Below are 12,427 nucleotides of genomic sequence, written 5' to 3' on the forward strand. Positions count from 1 at the left end.
TTTTATTGTTGGTATAACTCGGGGCGAGGTCCAGAAAAACACGCGAATTTATAGTTGTGCGCGAGACCGGCCGGCTCAGTTTCCCCTCGGAAAAACTATCATTTCGCCACACTAATGGCGGAATCATGCGGATTATATCGTCAGCGCTATGCAGACAGGCGTATTAAGCTGTTAAGGCGCATTTACTTAGGTACATAAATTTTGTATTAAATAAAGAGTGATGAGGCGGAAAATTGGTGGAAAGATTGACGGCCAACAGCTTAACGTAATTAATTACATTAAGACGCGGAATGATGAATTTCGACTGTCATTTTATTTGCTGTGTCAGTTGACTTCTGTATTAATCTGGTTAAAATGTTCAAAATTCAGTACTTTTAATGCTTTTAGACTGTTCTGGATTTTATTTTCCAATTTGGCCCCGTGAGGTCACTTTCCCTCCGTGCCTTCTTCTTCTCTTTGGTGCGTTTTCTTATTTCACTAGTTCTGAATTTGTAATTCACGTAAAATGTACTTAGGACACATTTAAATTTCTTCTATTCCACGATAGAGGGTGCAAGTGCAAGACACGTTACGAAATTAACGCATACAATACCTTTCGTTATCTTTTCAATTTCAGAAGTTTCCAATAACTATAAAAATTTCGAATCGAACGTAATCTTTTGGTTTGTCTTGGAGCTTCAGAGCTTAGGTACCAGAAGCGTAATCCCCCTGTATTTACTTTTATTATGGAAAGCTTTGCATTTCATTTGAACTTAGACATTATTACAAGTTTCTTCCTTCATTGAGTAGATCATAGTGTAAAGAATAGAATAGTGAAACAACCTTACGAAGGAAAAGGGAAACTGATTTGGACATCGAGAATTTTTAGTTCTGGACGCGACAATCGGAAGGGAGGGCGTTGCTGTCACGGATTTTAAAAGTGACTCATGCTACAAACCTTCCACATTACATTGCCACCTTACACTACACGAGTTAAGGTGACGCTTTTTTCAACGATCTATTTATTATAATTTTTCATTTCACTTTGTTACATATGAAAGAGAAAGATGTAGTTAAAAAGATCGCGAAATAATGCTCCTTTGTTCTTTTATTTTAACTGCCTTCAGTTTAAATCACATTCTGCAAATAAAGATTAAAAGTAAGGTGAAGGTTACGTTACGCATTACTACTGTTCCTGTTTATCTGGCATTATTTGACATTTTGCTTCGAGAAAAGCGCTAAAAGTAAAAGATGTAGAGCATGTGTGTTGTTCGAGGTATTTTCACTACAATACACCTATCACCTATGCAACTATCATAATTGAATATAAAAATTGGGATTTTTTTAATTCAGTGCTGCTGTATGCTATAATCCCTCGGTGCAGGAATAGGATAGTATCAAATTTTAGTATTCATTTGGGGTTGTGTTGGTTGATATGATTAAACATGTGCAAAGGCACAAAGTGAAAAATTCGTTAAGCCGCTAAGCAAGAGGCGAAGAGTGCACTTTCAAATTTGTTTTTTTCGATTTTAATAGCCCTTATGGACATTCATGCCAACGAGTAAACAAACATGAAATAATTTTTAATTTCTGATCGAATTGCACCAATACCAAGTATGTAAGTGTAGTTCCGGGGCCTTTGTGACTCAGACCTCAGAGTAAGAAATATAGATTCTTACTCTGAGACTCAGACAGACCAAAGATCATACTACACTAGATAGACAGCGCTGTATAAATTTTAGACTCTCATAATTCGTCCCGCCAAATAAGTCGACTGCGTCCTCCAGCGGCTATGTTTTTATGAGAATAGTACAAACTACCTGGCGGGGTAAGAAGACGCGCGAAATGGCAAAGCACAGTTATTTTTAGAATAAAGGGCTATTGTATGGGATATCGGTGTCATTCCTAAGCGCAACCTTGTGTGGGTGTTATAGATGTTTTTATCTGGTTACCTTACTGTAAATTAAAATACCGAATATTCACATCTTGATTTAAATTAAATTTTTTATCGTAACACAACGAAGTTGTGGTAAAGCGTATGTGCTCGTGTTTCCATCTGTCCGTCCGTCCGTCCATCCGTTCCATCGAGATCTCGGCCCCTGGGCCACCTAGAGACTTCGGGTTTTCGCTAATTGATAGCCGTTATGGTCTATATTTGCCCATTTCGATCAGTTTCGTATTTTCCATATTTTGCGCAGACTGCGCAATGCCAACTTTCATATTTATGGGTATTTCTTTGAAATTTTAACCACAGACGCTTCTAGTTCCGACTCACTTTAGCTGGACACAATTTTATTATGTAGGAGGCTAAGCGGGATGTCTCGTTTATCCCAATCATAAAATGCTTAATTACAACAAATCTAAATTAGATAAATGTGTGGTTACAATGTAAATATGCCTGGATAAGTAGGTGCATATTATCACAGATTTATAGTATATTTAAATCTGTGATATTATATTTGAAGATTTGCTAAAGTATCGTAGATACGTGAAACTAAAAGTTTTCAGAAATTATGCTAAGAAAAAAGACGCTTTTGCAATTATTAATTTAATCCGAAAATCTGGAAAATGTATTGGTTAGCGCTGGTTAAAAAAAAGCAAAGGATAATAAAAATATTGTGTACAACTTTCAAATTATTTCTTTCATTGTAACGTCCTGACTGTAATAGAATCTACCTCGTCTTGAATGACGCCCGCTTACAAATGTAATTTTATCCCAATGATAGTGAGGAGTGTTCAGTAGGTCATGTTTATGTGTCTCGTGTTTAGACAATAATCACTCTTTGTATTTATGATATGATTCGAACTCGTACGAAGACGGCTTCGGATGAATCAGTTACGTTCTTAACTTTGAAAGCCCCCTATAAATATTTTTATGGAACTACTTAAACGCGAAACAACTCTTGCATATACGCTGGCTATCTAGTGTAGTATGATCTTTGGACAGACATAAGGAGCGCAAAAGTCCACTTTTTATTTGTTTAAGGTGAAATTACGATCATTTCAGTCGATTCAGGCGTAGTGCAAAAAATCCACTTTTACACTATTATATAGGATTCTCGTAATAGACGTAATAGCAAAAACGTACAAGTGCCGTAGCGAGGGAGACAAAGCATGCGTTTGCACGTAATTTTATTATAGTCCAAGAGCCCAGTAGGAAAGTATACCTTGAACGCCCGGACGATTCTAATAATTTTCATAGGATTCGCCATAAAAAGTTGCATTAGAATCGACAACGGTGCCGGCGAAAATCCCGCCGAAAGCAGTTAAAAAAAATTAAATTCGGCCTTTATTTTTGGAAAACGTACTTTATTCTCCCGGACGTTCAGGAAGAGTACTAAAGAGTGCATATGGATGAGTTTTATCGGAAAAAGTCACGGTGCCGGGGCGCAACTTGCCGCAACCCTTGGCACCACGACTACAAATGGGGTGGTAATTCATACTAAACTACCTTTTTCTCCCGGACCAAAATATATAAAATAAATAAAATAAAGTATATTTTCCAAAAATAAGGGGCGAATTTAATTTTTTTTTAACTGCTTTCGGCAGGATTTTCGCCGGCACCGTTGTCGATTCTAATGCAACTTTTTATGGCGAATCCTATGAAAATTATTAGAATCGTCCGGGCGTTCAAGGTATACCTTCCTACTGGGCTGTTGGACTATTAAGGGCGTAAAATTTTCAGAATACCTAACTGGAATTGTATAACCATTTACAAAAAAATTTAGAATTTACTGTTGCAAAAATCGGATTTTTTTATTGGCATTATTGTTTCGAAATAGTGCATAACTGTCGGCCGTACCAAAGAATACTTAATTAGGTACTCTTTGCCCGTAAGATAGTCGGTAACTCGGTACGTTTTGAGAACTGGTGGGCGCTTTTACTAAAGCTAACCCGCTTAATAATAACAATATTTAGGTGCCTTCATACACTTTTTCATTATTGTATCAATTTCTCAGAAGTGAGGACTATTTGTGGCACTATACTTTTTAAAACGCCTTTCTGCGTGTACTATTTGCGTTTCCTAACGTAAAAGGATCCGTCCAGCGAGAAGATTCTATGCAAAATATACGTCTTTCTTGCATTCAAAAAACATACTTACTGATATTTAAATATCTATTTCTTTCTGGGACTAGTCGATATTGAATTCAGTATAAAAAACTGGGAGTGCATATAACTGCATTTGATCAAAGATTGTATAAATGCGTTTAGAAAATTTACGTTACGTAACGTTAAATATTTAAAGAAAATTTGGTCATTGTTCAACCATCGCTATAAGTGCTATAATTTAACAATTGACACCAATAGACAAATCAATAAAAAACTTCCGAAATTATGCGTGGGTTATGGTTATGGGTATATGAACAACGGGGTTAAAATAGTATTTACATTTGCAAAGCTGTTTCTAGTCCGCGTCCTGTGACTCACAATTACATTGTATTTTAGGTATCGGATGTTTTACGATTTTAAGCTTACACCCTCATTAGAAGATAGGGAGGGTAAAATAGACAAAAGAATAATAAATTATAAAATTCTTTCGGTACTTTTACCAATATTATATACATCCTCCGTTTCAATAGTCTCAGCACAGTTGAAAGTTGTTGATCGGATGTAGGTACTGATGGAATAGTGTAAACTGTAAATAATAGAATATGGTACCTACCTACATAAGGCAGTTTTACTTTTGTTTTTAAATAGTGGACATTTTAATTTTACTTTCTCTGTGAAATGGCAGGGAATATTCAATATTTATATTGTGAAAATAATCGAAGAAAAAATCCAAATATAGCAATGTTCAAATTTCCGAAGGATCGAAGTTTAGCTTTAGAATGGATATTAAACAGCGGTAAGTTTTTTGCGATAAGTGTACCGAAGTAAATAAATCAATTTGTACTTACCTTACGCCGAGTAAAGTTCACACTCGACTCATATTCTTATAGTCTGAACATATTTTAGAAACTTTACCATTTTAAGCATAGAATGCCAATATCATATTTGACAAGATGCTCAGTTCTGAAATTCTGGAATTGGGAAATACTTTATTTGGCCTAAAGGGTTAATGCGACATCCTTACATTGAATCGTAGGCAGGTACGTAATAATATCTCATTTAGTCATCATAGGTCTCTCAAAAATAATTACATTGTGATTCAAAATAAGATAAATTGTTTATACCAGTATTTGCAAATTTCCAGTATTAAGATTTTCAGATGAAGTCTCGGATAAAGTAAATCGATTCAAATTTTCCAATACATAATTCAGCACTTTAGTACTGTCAATATACGTATTCCTATATGAAAAATCGATTGTGTTCATCTCTGAAAAAGGTACAGGTTCACAAAAATAAACAAAACGATGTAACCTTCATCAAGTATAATTGTTGAAAATATGAACAATTACCTCGAGCACATGTTTCGACCAAAATACAGCAGGCCATTTTCAAAGCTGTCCAATAGTTAATAGTTGCTATATTGTTGAGTCAGTGGTGTCATGGCAAATTTGGCAGTGCCAGTATTTATTATACGAATAGTGTTATTCTTAACACTATGCCTGAGCGTACGCGCTTGCTTTGACATGAGCTAACCATTTGTCTGTTTAATGTCGACGAACTGTAGCCCTTAGTTAACTGTTTCCGAAAACGGAATTCAAAATTCGCCTTTGTTTCTGAATTAAGGCGCGGTAAAAAGGATGGACACAAACGTAATTCGAGATTATGGAATTCAGAACGTAAGGTATGAGTTGTTCCGTATAGAGCTTTAAGGTTTTTTTATAAGGTTTATTATCTGACATTAAAACACAATGATTATGAAATTTTTGAGTTTTCGTACCATTTTTATACGGATAATATTTCAACACAGTTTTGAAGCAAATTTTGGAATTCTGATTCGAGTTTCGGGTCGATATGCAGAAGTTTTGCTCTAAAATGTATATGTATTAAGTAAACTATAAATCATAATAAATATTGAAAGCGACTATCAACACGGAAGGAGATTAAAAGTCTTCCAACAAAAATAATCAATAGTGTGTATACAGAATTTATTGTAATCTTATACAGCATGACATCATCGCATACCCGCGCTCATGAACAATAGCTTCATTGTGCTGTGTACCTTGCTATAAAAGAGCGGTATTTAATTGTATCATTCATATTGCAGATTTCTGTACAGTACTAGCGTTGAGTAGCGTAATCATTTCGAGTAAAAGCATCTGTATTTTTTTACCGACAATCGACAATCTTTAGTGGATGGTAATATTGACACGCACGCGACATCTATAACTCTTAAATATGCGGTTTCCAAAACGTACATGGAGGTTGTCTCACTATTCTATTCTTTACACTAAGAGTAGATTAATCACTTTAGCGCCGACGAACATCTCCACACTGCTCTATCGGTAACTTTTATAATGTAAGCAGGGCGCTTTCTTTACAGATAGCCGCAATTCATAACGCTTTTTCATTAGAAAAACAAAAACGTCTCACAATTTCCATCCAGCAGCGCCGCCGACATTAATTACGCGGAAAATAAATTTAAACAGAACGAAAGTTATCTCGGTCGCTTTCTTTTAATCTAAGTATGATTCATTAGTGTGCAAATTCGCGTAGACAAGTAAAATGGGTTAACTTTAGTTTCGCTTTATGACGATGAAGACTCCACCGATAGCGGCTGATATTAATATGGATGGGACTAGAAGTTCTCATCTCGTAGATTAATTGAACTTGTTTTGTGCTTTGTAGTGCTACTGAACCGAGAGACAGACGCGACCCCACACTAGAATAACTTTAAAGGCATGAAATTTGGATGGGCGGTATGCTATCTGGTCCTTTATAATTTAGCCTATTCCCCTAACGTAAGTACTTTGTTTATACGGCAAAGACAAATCTTAGACGTCTATTGATTTATTCTCGTATGAGAGTCGTGTACGTTTGGATTAATATGATCTCATATGGAGCGTGAAATTGAATACCCGCAGAACGGGGTTGGTATTTGGGGAATGTTCGTTGACGACAAGTGCCATCTTTATTTCCCAATAATCCTGCAAGTAATTATAAACGTCCCTATCGTCAATCCAGCCTACCATATATGTGGCTTAACTGAAGCGAACGCAATCTAAAGCTTGCTATTTGCTAGTTACTGACGACGATTTTGGAAATTCGGTTACTCGTTTTCACCCCCTTTGACTCTAAACAACCCGAAGTACAATGCTTTACACTAAGGTCGGTGCACAGTTCAAATTCCGAAACATATCGGAGAAAGCCAAAATAATGATCAAAAGCAAAAATTGTTAAAACCTGAAAATTCATTCATCGAATTTATCTATCAAACTATGAATCTAAAAGTTGACTTTTCAATGCGGATATTGATCCAGAAAACAGAGTAAATACAACCTCTTGATCCATAAGACCACAGATTAATTTTTTGATCTATAAATTAATTCATTTTCGACCTTTAATTTACAATAAAATTACGTTAAAAAATTACGAATCTTTCTTGACAATTCCACCTATCTTAGAATTAATTGGAAAAAATCAACAATCTTATTTTTTCACATTGTAGAGTGTAGTATTCACTATTACTACACAGAAAGTTGCCATAAAATGGGCACACGCTCAATAATAGTTATTTGTGTACCAAGGCCGTAAAAGTGATCTTTTTTGGCCGAAGCTGTTGTTTGTGGCCGAGGCGGTAGCCGAGGCCGCAATTCAGATGAGGCCTAAACAAATAACTTTTGGCCAAGGTGCACACAACATTTTTTAGGCGATCATCAAAAAAGAATTCAAAAATTTGCTCATAAACATATTTTTTCTGAAAATCATAGTTATCTTAAGACAATTAAAAACAAAGCATTTCCTGTCGTATGTAATTATAATTAGCATCTTTGCGTGTGTTTTGTGCTTATCAAAATGGGCGATAGCGACAGTTCAGATACCCTAAATGAAATTTTGGAAGATGCAAGCATTGCGACCCTAAGTCATATATGATATAAGAGCAGGCGTTTGAGAGTAAAAGTACAATCGCAACATCCTCCGTTGCACAAGATTTTAATAACGTCAAATGCAATAGGTCCTTCGTAACTGTGGCTTCCAAGACCTTATAGTTAACATGCTGTACAATTATTAGAAACCTGATTACCTACTTTGATGGCAGGTATAGGTAGCCACTTGTGTTTTCGGTTAATTGCTGGTGATTCTTCGTATAATAATGTAAGCAATAACATCTTCCTCATGTTTTGGTTCTACACTTTAAAAAGGTCTGCAAGCAGCAAAGATTGAAACGTCAAACTATAATTTTAAATGTGAACATTGTGATTATGCAAAATAGTGTGAAACATTCCTACAAGTCCGAAAATGAAAAAAACGCACGTGGATAGCCCAATCCTTGATAGGGCTAGACCAGATAGACGCTTTGTATCAAACAGATTACTGTTTCTCACACATCAGTTTCAAATATGTACAGTTTGACAGATGTGTACAATAAAGTAAAGTTTGACAGAGGCGTACAATAAAGTGAAACTTTATGGCCGCAAAAGCGACCACAAAATCACCGTTTTTGTGATGATAGCCTAAAAATTAGTTTTAAATGTAAAATTAAAAGTCATTTGCTAAAAATACGTTCTACCATTATGAATAATTTTAAATAGTACCATCTGTGAATCTGCGTGCTCCATAATTTTTCAATAGAGCAAAGAAAAATGTACTAGAGTTCTATTACGGAAATATATTGTGCAAAAACTTACGTGCCATATAGAAGATATTTGGATGGAACTCACCTGAAACAAAACAAAAATTAGTATTCATTATAACCACACCATATATTTTAAATGAAATTTTCATAACCTTACCACTTTCAAGTTTTTGAAAGTTTATCTTTCAACAATCAAAATCTGAAATGTTCTTTGGTTTTCAAATGACAAACCTTGAAGTGAAGCTTGACAGTCACAAGTCATAATATCTCGTTTCCGACCTTTTCCGCCACAATGGCGCCGTAATGTTACCATGCACAGTGGCCATTTTTCCCATATAGAAGAAGTTTCAGGTGAAAGAAGACAATATTTTTGGTATCAATTTTAGTGTTCAGTCTATAGTATTAGACTACTAAAAAAAATACACTAAGACAGTTTGTAATATTGTCCTGAATTTAAATTCCTAACACACAAAATAATGACAACGGTATTAAATACCGGACTTGCTATTTTAAACGTCTTCTGAACCATTTCTAAATGAAAAATATTCGCCCTTGTAAAAATACACACCGCAAGACGAGTCTTAGTTTTTCAAAATAATTCTCTACGCAAATGAGCGCTACAAAATCATGCTTTTTTCCTAAAAAAAACAACCAGCAGAGCCGCCAAGACTTACAAAGGCAACAGAGAATCGCTATTCTAACGAGGTCTTTCTAGAGGCAAAGTAATGTCACAGGGTAAAAAACTGTTATCTTATACGGGAAAAAAGGAGAGGGTACAAAAAATTACTGGTAGAAGCTGGTAGCAGTAGTCGAGTTAACAAAGCGAAAGTACTATTTATTCTTAATTCAGGGGTGACATTTATTGTATGTGCAGTTAGAGGGTTGCTTATATGATACTTAGACAAAATACGTCCAAGAAACTACAAGCTTTACTTATAATATATGAGAGTATCAGTAAGACCGTATTTACAAAAAAAAAAAAATTTCAAAATTGCAAGGGGTGACTTATTTATATGTGCAGTTTCAGAGTTACGTGTAGGCTATTTAAACAAAGATAAATCTAAGAAGTATAGACATTTATTTTTATTTTATTTATTTATTCGCTTAGAAAATACGCAAACGCTTGTCTGCACTTTAAAATTAAGAAATTAAAGTTGCTGAGGTGTCCGTTATATTAATAAATCTTGAAAAAAAAAGAATGGCAGAGGGTCTCCTTTCTCTAGATTGAAATAATGCCAACTATAAGAGTGAGACACCCTGTAGTTGAAAATTTACGTGCTGTAAACGTAATTTACGTTTAGCACGAGAAGTTTCAGTGGGGACATCCTGTACGATGTTTTAATTTAGGACCTGAAGGAAACTTTGTCAAATGGACACCGGATTTGAGGCTTTTATTTAATAGTCATTGTAATGTTTGGCTTTTGTATCGTAAATAGAATTTATGTAGGTAATTTAAGGGTTGTTATTGTATTTAGTGAGTGTCTGAAATTCGGAGAATTAGTTACATACAGTGGTGCATGGAATGTTTAACGTATACTTAAACAAAAAAAGCGAGCAATTTTAAATTGCCAAGAGGGCAAATAACACAACATCTTTTTTTAATGTAACAATGAACCTTATGCGCCATAATAAAGTTGCAAACTTGTCCTTGAAACTGAAAATATTGATCTAGTGTTATAAAGAAAGAGCACTTTTATAAAATAACCCATCCCCCAGATAATTCGCCCTTTAAAGAGTCGCCTCGGAAATTTCGTCCATGTAGATTTCGCTCCCACCGGAAAACTCCTTCACCAAGAACTCGCTCCAAAGAAAATTCACGTTCAGGAAAGTTCGACCCTCACGGACGGAAAAATACATGGTGGATATAGAGGGCTAGAGAGGTATACAGAAATCCCCATTTCCCTCTCTACCTTTAAATTTCCGGGGTATCAGTCACTGTACGTTTCTTGCAGACTGTAGTATTTTAGCTATACAGTAATAAGAACTTCGTTTATATGAAGATTTGCCCTGGAAAATGTTTTTCGGTAAAGTCCTCTTCCAAGGAAAAACAGACCCACCAGTAAGTTCACCTCTTAAAAATTCGCTGTCGAAATATTACACCTTCAGAATATCCGATTACGGAATATTCGCCCTGGAAAGGTTTATGCTGCTGACAAAATTTCCGAAAGCGAATACTACGAGGGCGAGTATTCGCCAAGCCGAAAATTCCAGAGGCGAGTCTTTTTACCCCCAAATCTTCCGCACCTCGACCACACTGTGCGTCAATTCGGGGGCGAATATTCCGGGGTCAATACTCCTGGGGCGAATATTCTGAGAAAGAATCTTCCTGGCGACGTACATTCGTGGGGGGAATTTACCGGGGTGAATTCAGATTGAAAAAATACATTAATGTTATGTTTGTAAAGAAGAAAATTACAACCACGGAGGGAGTCATCCATGATGTTTTCATTAGTTAAAAATCTAAAAAAAACCTACTTAATAAACTTAGTATACAGGGCAAGGGGTGAGTTTTTAGCCCATCACGTAGAAAAGTATCTACAATGAAATAGTAAAAAAGCTCCATCTTTAAAACGTTCAAAAGTGCACCTTTTAGTATTTTTTAATAATTAAATTGCATTTAATTGTATTGATGCCTCAATCAAGAATAGATAAATATAATAAGAAGATATCAGAGAGAAGGGAGATGGGGGCTAGAAGTGCACATAAAACGTAGTATGTACCTCTGCCGATTACAGATTTCAATGGGACACAACTCCCGGTAGTAAAGCAAATCAATCTATGCACACGATACTTTTAAACCCTGTTTAGAACATCTAAACCCAATTGCTACATTATTTCAATTTTAGTGCTGTAATTAACGAAGCGGGTTGGATTACGTACGTGCACTGAAGCCATTTCAGCTGCTCTTGTTTTGTATTTCGGTTTTAAGCCGGTTTACAATAATTTAGTTTAGTACTTATTGTTGAAACTGCCGCGCTTAAGGGCGTAATAATTGAGCACTTGCGTTTCACTTTGGTGTCGAATGAACAGTTTAGTTATGTACTTGGAGAATTCACGGATTTCGTTTGCGTTCTCCGATTACATTAATCGAATTTTGGAAATCACGAACACGTTTTCCCATATGAAACTCTGACTGCATTTTTGGTCAAGAAAGACAATTATTGATATACAGGATGTTGAACGAATGGCGAATCAGCACCACTCAGGAACATGAAAGAATGCGTCCCTTCATTTCTTTTAAGGCTCCTCTATAGTCAATTTGTATTTTAATGTTATTGCAGTTGGTTACCAACAATACACATTTTTAGATGATGCACTCCTTGAGTGAGGCTAACGATGTATCTCTATCCTTCCCAGTTTTGCATATTCTCTTCATTTATTGTTAAACACAATAGAGCATTAATATATAATATATAATAAACAAAAATAATCAAATTTCTTTTGTTTTGGTATTGATATCTTTTCGTTGTCGTCTCAGGAGTTATAAGTGAAATTTGAGTTAGCGTGTTGATTTTTTTCTTCAGATCGCCAAACATATTTTTAAAAATATATGCATTATCATAATAGATCGAAATAATATCTTTAAGTGCCGACGTAAGAAATACTGTCACGTTTCCAAATTGGTGCTGTATGTTTTTCTACCCTCATTGCAACGGCTGTTATGTACGAAAAACGATTTTTCTATTCATCGATCTTCTTAAAAAACTAAGAGAAATATTTCAACTTTTTTTAAATACCGAGGTTCCTTTCTTCATTGCAAGGAAT

Source organism: Photinus pyralis, unplaced genomic scaffold (genome assembly GCF_008802855.1).
Source record: "Photinus pyralis isolate 1611_PpyrPB1 unplaced genomic scaffold, Ppyr1.3 Ppyr1.4_LG7, whole genome shotgun sequence".
Taxonomy (NCBI): domain Eukaryota; kingdom Metazoa; phylum Arthropoda; class Insecta; order Coleoptera; family Lampyridae; genus Photinus; species Photinus pyralis.